General features: G+C 42.4%; 1 non-coding gene across 1 annotated transcript; it reads left to right on the forward strand.

Moving 5' to 3' along the window:
• The first annotated feature begins 4,664 nt into the window (after positions 1–4,664).
• Trnaa-cgc lies at positions 4,665–4,737 on the forward strand. The gene has a single exon. It is a non-coding gene; the product is annotated as a tRNA-Ala (tRNA).
• Positions 4,738–17,101: the final 12,364 nt, after the last annotated feature.

A 17,101-nucleotide genomic window follows, 5' to 3' on the forward strand; every position in this document is an offset into this window, starting at 1 on the left:
AATCACAGTCATCAGAGGACTTCCAACTCTGTGTGATGAAACACGTCCATCGGTGGAAACCTGTTCCTGTGCCCTCCTCTTTGACGCTTTCCTGAAAAAAAAAGAGAGCCATTTGCATCTAAAGTGACATGGATCTGCATTAAAGGACTATAGAAAGTATATGGAGTGATTGGTTGAGAGGAATAGATGGGTATGTTGCTAGAGGCCATTTATCACGCATTTAACCTTTTTTTTCCATTGTTCTGCCTGGGTGTATCAGTTGTGGGGTATAACCTGCGATCGACTCGTACACGAATGACTTAGAGCACTATCTATCTGCGATCGTTAGGGTCAAACCTCTCCAAAGCACAGTCATCAGAGAACTTCCAACTCATATGTGATGAAACGCGTCCATCGGTGGAAAACCTGTTCCAGTATCCACCTCTAGACGAACGAACATGTACGTGAAGTAGTCCATTTCTCTGTCCATGTTGGATGTAAATCGAGCCTTCAATTTCATACAGGTACGAAGCGACTGTTAGTATGTTTGTCGTGTTCGTCCTATCCTAAATGCATGCACGTAGGCAAGTCTTAGGATTTTTTCGTAGTTTAGTGTATTCTTGCGCAGATATTCTCATATAAAATGTAACAGCACACGGGTATGTCAGCAGTATGATCATATACATATTGAAAACTGTGAAAACAGTAATGAAAATGACATAAAATTGGTGAAATTCGAGAAAAACCTGGTAAAATCACGAAAAATTGATGTGAGATACGTAAAAATTGAGGGAAATACCATGAAATATGTAAAATCACTAAAACATAATAAAATTACAGAAATTAACAGAGAATACATAAAATCAGAGACATATACAAAAAAAAGAGTACTGAGGAAAATCAAGAACATTGCGTGTTCAGGAGGAGGAGAGTAGACTAATGCTACATATACACACCTTAATAGTGGAAAGAGGAGGGATACTAGAGACATGGCGCCAAGGCTAAACGGCAGTATTATCCCTCACATGAGCAATACGGCCTATCATCAGACCAAGGTTTCCGTGTGCAAGAGGAAGGTTAGTTAATAGGGGCAGTGGTAAACTGCGATAAGACTGTTACCTCTCCTCTGGCTACTAATCGTGGTGTTTATTTCCTTGTAAGATGTTACTGTTTCTTCGTATGCGTTTTTGGCTGTCGGCTATCATTTTAAAGAGCTGTTGTGAATATATCATACTTTCCGAACCGTAACTGGGCTTGAACTTCGTAAACAGCCGGTGTCATGCACCTCTGGAAACCTATCTGGTGTTTATGTTACAAAGAATCGATGTTTTCTTTGGTGTGCAAGGTAGTAGTTTCATCACTTTACAGATTTTCACCACAGATTATCGTAGAGGCACTTGAATGGAGAATATATGTTCGAGAATTAACAATGCACAGTCATCTATCTACATTCGCAATCGTACTCACGAAGTAGTGGAGGGGTGGTTTAGCGATGATACAGAAACTGGGCAGCATGCTGCTGTGTCATTGGGCGCCACTGAAATTACGAAAAAAAACTGGTAAAATTGCTAAAATTGACCACACTACCAACTATGATGCTTATTACAGTACATCGATGGTGTCTTTTCCATCCCATCTGTCCACTGGTTCACTGCTGATTACCACAAACCACTGACACTGACATCACTTGTTTGAAATGGAGAGAGAGTCTTGGTGGAAGCCCACACTCTCAGGAGGTGGCCTATACCTAAACAGTGATCGCGTACATGACTGTAATATGGGAGATCAATCGAAACAGGACACCTAGACATCTGCAACCACATTGTTGTGAAAGATAACTTTAAATGTCGATGTCGCCAGTCACCCTCATACAGCTGATTCGAAATGCCCCACAATGCTGAAAAACTCTTCCAGTTTCCATATGTTGCAATGTCTTCCGATTTTTTTATGTCAGTAAGAAACACCGCCTCTGTCTTTTATTTCCATCATCCTGTATGTGTTATCAAAGCAGCAGCAGCATAATTTACACCGTACGATGTTTTCTGTGAGAGCCAATGGATCGAAACATGTTAATGTAGGTTTGGCATCTGACACAAAGCTTGAAGTCATGGTGAAAAAACAAAACGACAGCGGTGTATATAACTGTAGTCATACACTGTTTGAATATGTTACAAAAGGGAAAGAAACAGTGTATCAAAAAACAATACGGGGACTCTCTCTTGTGATCAGTCTGTGGGATATGCTCCTCCTACAATATAGGTGATGAAACTTGTAAAGGCCTGTGGAAATAACTTTTTTCACTGGCCACCTGCTCCAATGAAACAACACCTGTATATTTAGTAGGATCGCCACATACGCTCGATGCTGGCATGCAAACGGCGTTTGTTTTCGATATATGTACCAGATGAGAGGGACGCAGTAACGTAATATGGAGTTCTCCGTCAGATGATGTTAGAGGAGTTTTTATAGTTTGTAGTTCTTTTCTCTATTGGATGGTAGAAAATAATGATGACAGAAAAAATGTTTGGGTGACAGACATGAATAATGAAGATCTCCTTCAGGCGGCAGTACCTGTATGTAGTTTGGAGACACATCACAATGCAGCGGCGTAATCCTCATCCTTCTTCCTTCCCAATTTTCCCAATAAGAAACACCATCATAGGTGTTCATACTGTCCTTTCTACTACCTCGTGTTGCAGGACAGTGAAAGCTCCGTTTGGTGCTGGCCTTACACATTGTACGGGATATGGACGACCTACGGCAACATGCACACATTTCCACCTAGTGGTCAAAAAATATGATCCTGTTGCATTAACTCAGCTCACTCTGTTCCTCCGTAGGATGCAGAAGACAGATATAGCACTCTCCGGCTTCTGTTCAGTTTTGACTTAAACTGGGATGGTCACATGGACGAAGGTACAGATAGGGTGGGACAGAGACCATGGAGCTGGAATTTTTGCTGTAGGAGATAGATTCGAAAAAGGTGACTCGTTTGGAGATATGAGAGGGCCACGAACATTATTCACCAGTGGCTGTAATTATTAAAATGCGTCTCCATAGGATCCAACGAAAGTATGTAATTGAACGCATAGCCTTGATTCCAGATCGCTGGCAGCATTTCTACCAGAAAATGTAACGCTATTAGCGAGTCTTGTGTGTGTCTGTGGAACCAAGACGGCTTTTATGCAGATGACAGTAACACAGTCATTGTGATCGTGTTTTTAATAGCGCAGTACTTACGCAAAATGTATGTTGCCACCAGCAGAATCCTTATGTGTTCAGCTTCAGATGATGGTTCTCAATAGCGTTCCTTGAAAAGAACATCGTCTTCCCTCCAGTAATTCCCATTTGAACTACTTGGCGAGTGTAATCCGACTGTTAAAAAAGATTTACCCGCCATGCAAAGTGACTCTCGTGATCAATTTAATTAATTAGCCTATCAATTTGACATCAGTGACATGCCACCTGGCAGGTGGAAGCGATGGCTGGGGCACCACACAAATCATTCGTGACTTGGAACGGTAATCAGGCTTTTTTTTTTTTTTGCGGCGATATCTCTTAGCGATATTTCAGTCCTTCACCTAAACAGCGAGAGACGACCATCGTAATAAAATCAGTTGTATTGCCGAATTTATAAAGTGATACGTAGTATGAACCTGATATTTACGACTTCAACGAAATGTTACAAGACTGAGTTCTGCTGGTTGGTTCAAATGGCTCTGAGCACTATGGGACTCAACTGCTGAGGTCATTAGTCCCCTAGAACTTAGAACTAGTTAAACCTAACTAACCTAATGACATCACAAACATCCATGCCCGAGGCAGGATTCGAACCTGCGACCATAGCGGTCTTGCGGTTCCAGACTGCAGCGCCTTTAACCGCACGGCCACTTCGGCCGGCCTGAGTTCTGCTGTTATCTTTTAGACGTAGTCACATCATCTTTGGACGAGAGATTCACTCAGTTGCAGTCTCATCGCAGTCATTTTGATTTTCTGTACGACATCGGCTAGCTGAAGAACACGGCTCCTTATAGCCTGGACGAAAAGTGTAGAAACCTCGCAGCGGTTTTGCAAGACGAATCAAGCGATGTTGATGCGCTGGAATCGAGGAAAGAACTTAAAATGCTTTCAGCTTTGGTGAAACCCGGAATAGGTCCAACAGAGACTTTGAATTTCATAGCAAGACATAATATGTGCCCCAGTGTTAACATTGTTCTAAGAATTCTCCGAAAACTCCTGGTGACAGTTGCCAGTGGAGAGAATAGTTTCTCAAACCCAAAATTGAAAAAAACTTATCTCAGATCAACGATAAGCCAAACTTGTTTAAGTGAACTTGCAGAGGAAACATTGCACGTATCAAGGGAAACAGGTTGCGCAAGCGAAAGCCAAGAAGATTCGATTTGTCTAGTTTTTTTTTTTTCAAATGTTCAGATTCTCTGTTCTTTCCGTGTTGTTTTTTTATATTGTTCAGCACAAAATAAATTGTTATTCTACACATTAATGTTCAAAGCACATTAAAATGTAAATTTTTTATTGCTTTGTAATTCTGTTTTGTTTTCCACAGAATACATTATCGGTAAACAACCATAAAAAATGTTCATTTACGGTAACTGTAAATTCGCATAGTTTTTAAAATTATTTTTAAAAGCTATATTTGTTCAACTCATATGACTAACTTTTCACCGGGCGAGGTGGCGCAGTGGTTAGCACACTGGACTCGCATTCGGGAGGACGACGGTTCAATCCCGTCTCCAGCCATCCTGATTTAGGTTTTCCGTGATTTCCCTAAATCGTTTCAGGCAAATGCTGGGATGGTTCCTTTCAAAGGGCACGGCCGATTTCCTTCCCCATCCTTCCCTCACCCGAGCTAGCGCTCCGTCTCTAATGACCTCGTTGTCGACGGGACATTAAACAACACTAACCTAACCTAACTAACTATTCAAGTAAAATTTCCACACATACAAAAAATGGACTGATTTCAACATTACACAAACTTTTTTTAAAAAAAGTTGGAAGAGCGGCCATTTCGCATTTCACACGGGGCGGCAGTTAGGCTTGTACCAGCGTAGAAACATTTGGACATGCGGAAGAGAAATAACGAATAAACCATTGAAAGCAATACATTTTACAAACAATCCTGTTGGACGAACATCCGCAACTGAGCATTATACTAGAGGTTGAAAACACCGCTTCAGTTCTAAATTTCTTTTATTATCACTACCAGTTTCGGGCTCTCAGAAGCCCATCCTCAGGTGTCGCAACTGTGCTATGGGCCCCGAGCGCCGCGGTGGACGTCCGCTTGAAGATGAAGAAATGCTGCAGGATGAAGACTATGCTTCACGAATATTCTGAAGCACAGTTTAATTGGACTCATATCTTCATTCGCAGTTTCCCGCAAGTTGTATTTTTCAGAATTCAGGTACAAATATTTCCTAAAGTTTGTAACGCATTGCTCTAATTTTTTTCTGTAACTTGCAATAGTCCATACTTATGTAGCAGAGCTAAGCTTTGTTGCAGAATCAACTAAATTATAGAAAAAATAACATTTTAATTAGGAAAAAAATTATAAAAATTAAAATGTAAGATGTGAATTTTTTTATTCTTTTAGTATACATAAGAGGTGGAATTCAATAGGTCTAGTACCTCAGCCATCATGTCATGCATACCTGGTAAAAAAAATTTCTCCTTCAAATGTATAACATTGGATTAAATGGTACCTCAATTTGAGGAAGCATTTTGGAAAAAGAAAATCCTATCAGTTCCTTTGCAATTTTTTTTAATGTGGTACTATGATATAATTTTGTAGGTGCATTTAGCGGCATACATCGTTACTATGTGCGAAATCCTTTGCGAATAGAGTTAGTAGCATAGGGGTAATAAATTTAAACGTCACGCGTGATGCAACAGTTTTTCACGCATCTCAGTATTTATGACGTCATACTGTATGTGGTACCGTGACATACTTTTGTAGATACATTTAGCGGCACAAGTGGATACTGCCTTCGAAATTTATTGCCAATATATTTATAACATAAAAGTAATCCATTTAAACGTCATGCAAGATGAGACAGTTTTTCACGTATCTCACGGTTTATGACGCCATATCTCCCGAACTATGATGAGTAGGTGGTTCTTACCTGACAATAAGGGATATGTGGATAAGTTTGCTTGAAACCGGTTCAGCGGTGTAGGAGGAGATGTGAAACACACACACAAAACGTTTTTCTCTTCATCTCATATAATGGCAAAACTAATATGGTTATTCCAGTAACTGAGGAAAGAGTGTACAGAGCTCGCCACGTTCGCCGACCAAAGTGGCCGAGCGGTTCTAGGCGCTTCAGTCTGGAACCGCGTGTCCGCTACGGTGGCAGGCTCGAAACCTGCCTCGGGCATGGATGTGTGTGATGTCCTTAGGTTAGTTAGATTTAAGTAGTTCTAAGTCTAGGGGACTGATGACCTCAGGTGTTAAGTCCCACAGTGCTTAGAGCCATTTGAATCATTTCTCGCCACGTTCTTTTTGAGACAGATATTGCTCATTCACATGCATTCGGCGTCTTTTTAATGGCAAAAACCGCAAAATGTCTTATTAGTTGTGTTACCACATACAGGTGCACATATATGTTATTATTAATATTATTATTATTCACATATGGGCCCAATAGGACCACACGCGGTACAATCAATCAATGTCTCTTTTTATGGTTGACTTCCTTTGTGTCCAAATTTGTTTCATCCTTTCAGAATGAAGTATCTTTCCTTCATCAGACTACGGTGTTCCAGTCCGTTTTCTAATTTCGTTCTGACCAACTTTCCAATCAAATTACTTTGGTCTGAGCGTTTTTCTGTCTGTAACGTCTGCCTGAGTTAGACCGGACACTTTTAAGATCCTCCTTAATCGCAGCGATCCATTTCATTGGGTCAGTTTTGGGCTTACGTCTGTTTCCGTAGAATTCTGCTATTTATTTTGTAACGTAGTGGGTGCCATTCTTTTAATGTCACCGTAAAATTAAATCTTCGTTTTCTCATGTCACCATGTATGAGTGTGTATTCTTCTACTTCCTTATTGCTTCTCAGCCTATAAGTATCACCATCACTAATTTTGGGGCCACAGCGAATTTCGTCTGCAGCCTTTTCCAGAACTTTTTCTTGTATGATTTCCCCCAGGTATTTAAATTAAGAAACCTTTCTTATTTTTCCATACTTCGTCTACAAAAACTTTGGTGCTCGTTTGTTGCATGTTACATATTCCGTTTTTTCGAATGATATTTGTAATCCTACTTTTTCTGCAACTTCTTTAAGAATTTCAATTTTTTTTTTTTAATCTGTGGTAATATCCCCAGTTAAAATTGCCATATCGTCTGCAAAGGCGAGGCAGTCTACTCTGATATTACTTCTGCCTAACTTGATTGATTGATCTATATTTTGATTCAACTTTTGCTCTCGCCGTTCTGTAATTACCTTTTCCAAAACACACCTAAACAATAATGATGGGGAAAATCCATCTCCCTGTCAAACATCAGTCTTTATATCAAACGGTTCGGAAATTTTTCCCATGAATTTAACTTCAGAGCTAGTGTCAGTTAACGTTTCCTTAATTAGTGTTTTATTATCTAGCCGTTCTTCCTTTAAAGTTTGGAAAAGAGATTCAAAATCAACTGAGTCGTAGGCCTTTTTAAACTCCACAAATGTTCATACAATATTGTTACTAGAAATCCTCTGCTGCCTAAGGATTAGTTTTAAATTAAGAATTTGTTCCGGACAGGATCTGTTTGGTCTAAAGCCTGCTTGGTATTCACCAATTTTAGGTTCTAATTGTTCTTGGGCTCTATTAAGTCAACACTGCAAGAGAATTTTGTATTCCTCGGTAATTATTAACATAGGTTCTATCCCCATTTTTATGCACTGGATGAATTAGGGCAGTTTTCCAATCCTCAGGTATTTTCTCAGTTTGCCAGATATATGGAGTGATCTCGTTTATAGCGGTAGGGCCAGCTGATTCTGGTAGATCTGCGATTATACCATCTTCTCTCGATGCTTTATTGATGAGTCTGTTAATTTGTTTAGTTATTTCGATTTCGTCAGGTTCTTTAGAGTTAGGGCTGGTGTTACTACTTTGCTCTGGTTGGAATTTATTCGCTGATTGTGGACAGTTTAATAGATTTTCAAAATAATTAGCAGGTACCTTACAATTTTCCTGGTTGTTAAAGGCCAAACTGCCATTTTCATTTTTGACACAAACACTTTGAGGTTGGTAAGAAGTTATTTTTGTTTTGAATGTTTTATAAAAGTTTCTTGTTCTTTTGGAAGTCTTTTTCGATTTCTAAAATTTGGACATTTTCTTAGTTTCTTATAGTCGTCGGATTAATTCAGATGTTTCTTTTCTTACAGTGAGAAAGATCGTTGTACGTATTTTCAGTTTCGTTTCTATTCCATTGTTTTGAATGCTTCATATATACACTACTGGCCATTAAAATTGCTACACCACGAAGCTGACGTGCTGCAGACCCGCAATTTAACCGATAGGAAGAAGATGCTGTGATACGCAAATGATCAGCTTTTCAGAGCATTCACACAAGGTTGGCGCCGGTGTCGACACCTACAACGTGCTGACATGAGGAAAGTTTCCAACCGATTTCTCATACACAAGCAGCAGTTGACCGGCGTTGCCTGGTGAAACGTTGTTGTGATGCCTCGTGTAAGGAGGAGAAATGCGTACCATCACGTTTCCGACTTTGATGGTTCAAATGGCTCTGAGCACTATGGGACTTAACATCTATGGTCATCAGTCCCCTAGAACTTAGAACTACTTAAACCTAACTAACCTAAGGACATCACACACATCCATGCCCGAGGCAGGATTCGAACCTGCGACCGTAGCAGTCGCGCGGCTCCGGACTGAGCGCCTAGAACCGCTAGACCACCGCGGCCGGCTCCGGCTTTGATAAAGGTCGGATTGTAGCCTATCGCGATTGCGGTTTATCGTATCGCGACATTGCTGCTCGCGCTGGTCGAGATCCAATGACTGTTAGCAGAATATGGAATCGGTGGGTTCAAGAGGGTAACACGGAACGCCGTGCTGGATCCCAACGGCCTCGTATCACTAGCAGTCGAGATGACAGGCATCTTATCCGCATGGCTGTAACGGATCGTGCAGCCACGTCTCGATCCGCGCCGCAGCAGAGCCACGTGCGGGACTACCACAGTCTTAACAGTCGCGACACTCACTGTTGTGAAAGTTGTTACCGTTTCACAGATGGAGGGACACTAGTGCTCCAAGCGGCGAGTAAGATGATCATCAAACGCGTTTGTTTTGCATCAATTTCCTACGTAATTTACGAAATATTTGAGTTATTTTCTTGCCTCCAAGGGTTTGTGTAGTATCAGAAGGCATATATGTTTCTAAAAATGATTCTAAAATAAGCGCAAGTATGGACAAAAACCATGAATCGAATGGCAAGCTACAACACATTCGTGAAGAATCACTTGTGACGTTGGATAGAATTGCAGCTTACCTCGTTGATATCAAAAGAATATAAACACACAGATTCACGCGTAAGAAGCACAGACATGTACCTCTACATGCAAAAGCGATCGTTCGGTAGGCCTACTGTGTTTGTCATTGTCGCTTGTTGCCACAAGTACGACCTTCATCTTTATATTATTCTAAGTGGGACAAGCAACTGCCAAATAGTGGGAGAAATATGTTGAAAACATTATAATGAGCTGATTACATTTCACGCAAAACCAAATATTTGAATAATTTTGAAACAATCTGTCAGTGAACAAGGTGCTAACAAAATAATGTCATCACACAAAGGAAGCAAGGGAAATTAAGTGACTAATAAGATAAGTGAATGAAACACATACCAAACATTACACTTTTGTAAGACACGGATAACTGCACTTAATCTAACCACTTCATCGTCAAAGCACGTCTGTGTGTACGATTCTCACGAATCTGGCACTGATACATGGAGAGCTGAACCGGCTGCTTCTGTGTCATAGGACTGTTTTACAGCTTTAGATGGATTGTCGAATCTTTGTGGCAGTTTCCTCTTCATCGTCAGTTGAGGTGGCTTATTAGGGATGTCAAACAGTGAGGGTGCTGCATTCCACACGAGTTTATTATTGTCTGCGCTCATGAACTGGTTTTGTTCGAGATGTAGCGAACAAAATCTAATATTATTATACGGGTAAAGTGGGTCTTTTCTTATAAGGTCTTCTCGTCTGCTATTAACTAGCCATTTTCTGCTCCTAAAACGAAACATTAATCATTAATACACATGTAGTTTGCAAGTGAATCCTGACGATACAGTTTAGTTCAAAAAATGGCTCTGAGCACTATGGGACTTAACTGCTGAGGGCATCAGTCCCCTAGAACTTAGAATTACCTAAACCTAACTAACCTAAGGACATCACACACATCAATGCCCGAGGCAGGATTGGAACCTGCGACCGTAGCGGTCGCGCGGTTCCAGACTGAAGCGCCTAGAACCGCTCGCCCACAACGGCCGGCACAGTTTAGTAACATGATGGTATATATCTCTCAGGATCCTTAGGAAACCTAAAAAAAGACAGCTGTGGTGTCTTCTTCCTTTTGTTGCTGCAATTTATTGCGCTACAAACGTTCCCGCTTGTAATAACGACCGTAGAAATCAAAATAAACAATCACTATTCGCTTTCACGAGTGTGCCGAACTCACAGTGTAATTTACTGGCCGCTTGGGGAGCTGATGGCGCGGTAGACAACAAAATCGAGGCGAAGTGTCGCGACTGTTATGACTGTGGTACTGCGGTTGCCTTTTTCGACAGTCGCGACATGCCTGTGACAGCAGGTCAGTATGCTACCGCCGAGCAGTGCGTATTGTCCGCATGCTTCCGTACCCGCCGCTACAAGTTCGAATATTACAAAAGAATGCCAAACACGCCAGAGACGATGGTGCATCTGAATGAAGGAGTGTTCAATCTGAATCTGTACATATTATTATAGGGTACGTGAGTATTTCTCCTGTTAAACCACTTGATCGATTTCAATCAAGCTTGGTACACATACACTAAAAAACTAAACTCCTTCCGTACAGGCCATGAAGGCCCAAAGGTACCGACCGGCCGCCGTGTCATCCTCAGACCACAGGCGTCACTGGATGCGGATATGGAGGTGCATATGGTCAGCACACCGCTCTCCCGGTCGTATGTCAGTTTCCGAGGACGGAGCCGCTACTTTTCAATCAAGTAGATCCTCAATTTGCCTCACAAGGACTGAGTGCACCCCACTTCCCAACAGCGCTCAGCAGACTGGATGGTCACCCATCCAAGTGCTAGCCAAGCCCGACAGCGCTTAACTTCGGTGATCTGACGGGTACTGGTATTACCACTGCGGCAAGGCCGTTGGCACACATACACTATAAGACAAAAAAAAAAAAAGAAATGCACCACGGAGGAATTATACGAAAGGGACGGAAATCAGTAGACGTGATGCACATGTACAGACAAATGATTGATTACGGTTTCAGAAAAATTGGATGATTTACTCAAATTGAACAAGTCAGTTACGCTTGGTCTACCTCCAGCCCTTATAGAAGCAGCTGTTCGGCTTGGCATTGATTGACAGTGCTGCTGGATGTCCTCCTGAGGGATATCGTGTCAAACCCGGTCCACCTGGCGCGCTAGACGGTCAATATTCCGAGCTGGTTGCAGGTTCCTGTCCATAAAGCTCCAAACATTCTCAATTAGGGAGAGATGAGAGATCCGGCGATGTTGCTGGTCAAGGGATGACTTGGCAAGCACGAAAACAAGCAGTAGAAAATCCGTGTGCGGGCGCGTATTATCTTGCTCAAAAGTAAGCCCGGGGTGGCTTGCCATGAAGGGCAACAAAACGGGCCGTAGAATGTCGTCGACGTACCGCTGTGCTGTAAGGGTGCTGCTCTTGACAACCAAAGGGATCCTGCTATGGAAGAAAGTGGCACCCCATACCATTAGTTGTCAGGCCGTATGGCGGGCGACAGTCAGGTTGCTACCCCACCGCTGTCCAGGGCGTCTCCAGACACGTCTTCGGCCTGACGTCTCATTGGCGGATCTTCAGTGATAAGTCCCGCTTCGACTAAGCACTGATGACCAACGCGTTGCTAACTTAGTCAGTTTGCGAAGCTCTTTCTCTTGAACAAATCATTTGTTCGTCTGATCATCTATCGATTACCCGATTTCCGTCCCATTCGGACAATTCCCTCGTGCTGCGTCGTTTTTTTATTCTTTCTTTTTTTTTGTCACAGAGTGTATTACTTACTGTCTGGAACTAATACTGTGTTGGTGAGAACCAGCAACCGCGTATCGGGATGGGGGTGATTACGTGGAAAGAGAAGGGGGAGGAGGGAGGTGGACAGAGAGGGAGAAGGAGGCGATGGACACAGATAGGTGGAGGGGGAGGAGGAGATGAACAAAGGGATAGGAGAGAGGAAATGGACATAAAGGCATGAGGAGGAGGTAGACAGAGAGAGGGGAAGGAGGTGATTTGAGTTCTGCAGACCAGAGACAGTATATCACTGCCACCAGATGGATCACTTTGTGGACCGTCAGCAACAAGGTGGAACAGGCCTGTATCCCTACCTACGGTGAGGAGAGGGAGGGATGAGGGGTGGCAGGGGGGAGGGGGGTTAAGACTGGCTCTAAGTTGGTTAGTTTGTGACCACACATCGAGAAGAACGCAAGTGAAATCGTTGCTCCTCTCTCCTGGTGCAATCTTTTGGGGTTGATTTTTGTAGTAGTTGTGTTATTATGATGATTTTTCCCAATCACCAGTACATGGGCTGCATTGTGACCCATTGTTTACAATTTCTGCCTTTTTCACAACAATTTTGACATGTAATGAGAACAGTGAAGCATTTACCATCAGTTGCGGTTCCATGTTTTGGCGTTCCTGAATTTTGAACACCAAGGCTGCAAAGCAATTGTTGAGCAGTGCAGTGGGAGGCGTCTGTAGTGAAGTCCGACAACAAACAGTGATAGCCACAGTTCTCAGCTGTATGATTACAGGTAATACGCTTATTAAACTCCATTCTGTCCAACACCAGCATCTTATCTGTTGAACACAATTCCAGCCAAAAATAAAGATACTACCCTTCACTCCAGCCTTTTCCCCACCGGCTTTTAGGTGAAGGGATCATCTTACGTAGAGTTTGAGTACATCTGCTACTACTTTCGAGCAGTATTGTAAATTTTTTCCCAGCAGAATAACAACAGTTGTATGACATCTTCAATTTTTGATGTGTATTGCGATTTTAGGCACTCCTTGTGTAACGTTACGCATATGAATGTGTAATTAGGTCCGATTTTTACTTCAGTTTCCCATCCAAAATAAATAATGTACACTAACCTAACCTTCCTCTCCTCCGTCTGGACAGTTTCCCTGTACTGCAGGGTGCACTTAGGCATCCCACACAGAAGGACTGCCGTTTGAGTCCCGAAAGGGCACCGCCATTTTGAATTTCCGCCATTGCCCGGGTGGAGGGTGGAATGGGAAGTCAGCAAAACCTTACGACAGTGAAATTTCTACCATATTTGAAATTCCCACCAATTTTGAATTTCCTGCCAAAATTCGGAATTCCTGCCATAATTCGGAATTCGTGCCAATAGGGCAGGTGGGGAGTGGGATGGGTGGTGAGGAGAACGGAGAGACCAGGGGCAGGGAAAAGACATGACGCCATCTGGGCGTAAATAACAGATCAATTTAATTAATTTGCATATCAGTTTGATATCAAAAGTGTCCTCAGAGTCCCACTACCCCACTACTTTCGCTGGAGTGATTTCATAAATAAACCAATCATTACAGAAAATTTATTCAAACGTGTATTCCGTTTGTTACAGAACAGATTACAGAATCTTCTTTACTGACTATCGCTTGGTCAGCTGAAGTGCTAAAAACAGAAGTCTGGATGGAATTTATCATAGAAGAATTTTAACGATCTGTTTTTTCCGGTATCGCTTCTGTGAAACACATGTGGCTGAAAGGCAATAGCTTTCATTCAACTTGCGTGGTGTTCTGCGAATTTGTTTTCGGTTTCTTCCGGTGAAATTTTGTTTCAGCTTGGCAAGCGATGCAAGCAATGGTGAGTGAGAAGCTTCTCTAATCTATTCTGTGACAAACGGAATACACAATAGAAGAAAGTTTGTTATAATGGATGATTTATTAGCGACATGACTACAGCGACAATAATTATTTTTGAATAACGTTGCGAGACATGTACTATTTAATGATATTTTGTAGGGTGAAACTAAAAAAAAAAGCACTGACAGAAAAAATTGAGCACCAAGAAGGAGTTGTGCGATATGAACAAAAGTTGATGGGCGTGTTTCTGCATCTAAAAGATGATGTCTATTCAGTCAGTCGCATAAGAGACACTAGTAGCGTCACTATGAGGATGCAAACCAGGTTTGCTTTAAATAAAATGTGTTACCAATTATTTCTTTCACAATTTACGACGCAAATTAGATATCCCGCTGAGATTTCTACAGCAGTACCAACAGAGCTTGGAAAAACAAATAAGTTACGAAATGACGTGTAATTCACGATACTGCCGCTAGGAGACTAGTAAGCAGCAATGGGTGACAACGGAAGACTGACGATACAGCAACGATCGGCAATCGTATTACTTTTTCAAGAAACTAAAAGCCATGTTGTGACTCACAGGCGTTTTCGACAACAGTTTAACACACGATGGGTCCCTTGCATAAAGACCATCCACAGGTTGTACGATAAATTTGTACAGGAAGGAATAGTATTGGAAGCGAAGAGGCCTCAGCTTAAGCCTGTTTGTTCGCTGGAGGATATTCAAGTGGTACGAGTCGCTGCACAGAGAAGTCCCGGGAAATCGTGTAGAAAGACAGCAGTGCAACTGGGAATATCCAGACACTCCGTTCAACGCATTCTTTAAAAGTGACTCCATATGTACCCATACAAGATGACCTGTGCACAGAAGCTCACTGAAGAACACAAGCAGCGGAGACTACTGTTTGCTCAGTGGGCGGAGGATAGGGAAGAAGCTCTCAACAACGTTTGGTTTTCAGACGAGGCGCATTTTCATTTAGACAGTGTGGTTAACAAACAAAATGTACGCTTTTGGGCCACTGAGAACCCGCAAGTGCTTCACGAACGACAACATTATGCTCCGAGGATTACAGCGTGGGCAGCAATTTCCAGTCGCGGACTTATTGGATCCTTTTTCTTTGAAGAAACTGTGAACAGCGAGCTTTATTTGAGCATGCTTCGCAATAGCTTCATTCCACAGCTTCTTGCTACTGCCTTGCCCTACAACACGCAGTGTTCATGCAAGATGTAGCAAGGCCACATACTGCAAACACTGTGTTGGAGTTTTTACACGAGCATTTCGACATGCGGATCATTTCACTCAGGTTTCCAGGTCGCTTCAATGACGGACAAAATTGGCCCCCCAATAGTCCAGACCTCAATCCATGTGACTTTTTTCTTTGAGGGTACCTAAAGGAAAAAAATTTCCGGAAACGTCCAAGTGATTTAATGGAGCTCAGAAGACTTATTCTTCAAGCTTCCAGTTAAATTACGGAAGACATGTGCAGTAGGATAATCACTAACTTCAGTGTTCGTTTGAAATAAGTTAGGAAACGAAATGGACACATTGAGCATGTGCTGAGTTAGAACAAATCTCCATGGACGGCTCTTCATTGTAGTATATATTCCTTTCAGATTGTATTGACAATAAAGTTTATATTCAAAAACAAAATGATAACACATTCCATGCGCCACCCTGTACATGCTGCAACGGACGTGGGCGTTAATTACCTTTGAGATTGAGCTTGGTAAGTTGATGATAGTCAAGAATGCCTTCAAGGCGACAAACGCGGCTTAATCAACAGCTCACTGAGTTTGAATGAGGCCGTGTAATAGGGCTACAAGATTCTGGATGTTCCTTCTGCTATACTGCAGAAAGACCTGAAAGGGATGTAGCCATTATACTCAATTGCTGGCAGCGGTGGTCATAGGAAGGTCCAGAGTCACAAGAAGACTGAGCTTCAGATAGCCACATGGCACGCTGTAGAAGCAAGACCATCATGCTCTGGCTCTTTGAGCTGCATCTGCAGCAGGAATTTGAGCAGCAGTTAGCGACACAGTGACACAACGAACTGCTACAAATTGGTTACTTGAAGGACAGCTGCGGGCCAGATGCTCTGTAGCGTGCATTCCACTGACTCCCAACCACCGCCATTTGCGACTTCAGTGGTAGACCAAGAGAGAACTCACTGGAGGGCAGGGTGCAGGTCTGCTGTGTTTTCCGACGAGCGCTGGTTGTGCCTCGGCGCCAATGACGGTCGTGCGCTGGTTAGGAAGGAGTCAGTCGAGGACGTGCACCCAACCTGTCTGCGTGCTAGACGCACTGGATCTACGCCTGGAGCTATGATCTGGGGTGCTATTTCGTATGACAGCAGGAGCACTCTCGTGGTTATCCCACTCAGCCTGACTGCAAATTTGTACATCAGTCTGGTGATTGGACCTGTTCTGCTGCCATTCATGAACAGTATTCCAAGGGTAATTGGCAACATGATAACGCTCGCCCACATACTGCTGTTGTAACCCAACATGCTCTATAGAGTGTCGACATGTTACCTTGGCCTCTTCGATCACCAGATCTTTCTCCAACCGAGCACATATGGGACATCACTGGACAACAGTTCCAGCGTTACCTACAAACAGCACTAACTGTCCCCATATTAACCCACAAACTGACATCAGGCACCTGTAATTACAATACATTGCATGCACGCTTTTATGCTTGGATTCACCATTCTGGCGGTTACACCTATTATTAATGTACCAGCGTTTCACATTTGCAGTGGCTTATCTCGCGCGTACATTAATCTGCGACCTTGCAGTGTCAATCACTAAAATATGTTTCATGGACAAATGTATTTCCGTAATTTCATCACTCTGTATTAATTATTTTTTATGTTAACTGAATCTTCCGTCGTTCTAGGTAGAACGACATTATAATAAATGAAGAGCGCTAGTTCGCTTTTTTTTACAGTATTGTGCTGTAGAACAAACGCAAAATAGCGCTTTTCATTTATTAATTTTTTTTAGTGTTGCAAATTTTGCA

Source organism: Schistocerca piceifrons, chromosome 2 (genome assembly GCF_021461385.2).
Source record: "Schistocerca piceifrons isolate TAMUIC-IGC-003096 chromosome 2, iqSchPice1.1, whole genome shotgun sequence".
NCBI classification, from domain to species: domain Eukaryota; kingdom Metazoa; phylum Arthropoda; class Insecta; order Orthoptera; family Acrididae; genus Schistocerca; species Schistocerca piceifrons.